Here is a 232-nt window from a genome sequence, read left to right on the forward strand (position 1 = left end):
AAGAATATTACAGAATGTAAAGTCCTGTGACCTGTTTGAATAATAATGAATTAAAATATGATGAATAACTATTTATATAAATCCTGTAGTTAAATCATCATATGGTTACAATTTCTGATTACCCATATTTTCTTTTTCTTTATCAGTGTCATTTTATGATAATTAGCATAATAATATTCTTAATAGCACTGACCACCAGTATTGATTATTGTATAACGACAGCTATTAAAGT

Source organism: Penaeus monodon, chromosome 34, assembly GCF_015228065.2.
Source record: "Penaeus monodon isolate SGIC_2016 chromosome 34, NSTDA_Pmon_1, whole genome shotgun sequence".
NCBI classification, from domain to species: Eukaryota; Metazoa; Arthropoda; class Malacostraca; order Decapoda; family Penaeidae; genus Penaeus; species Penaeus monodon.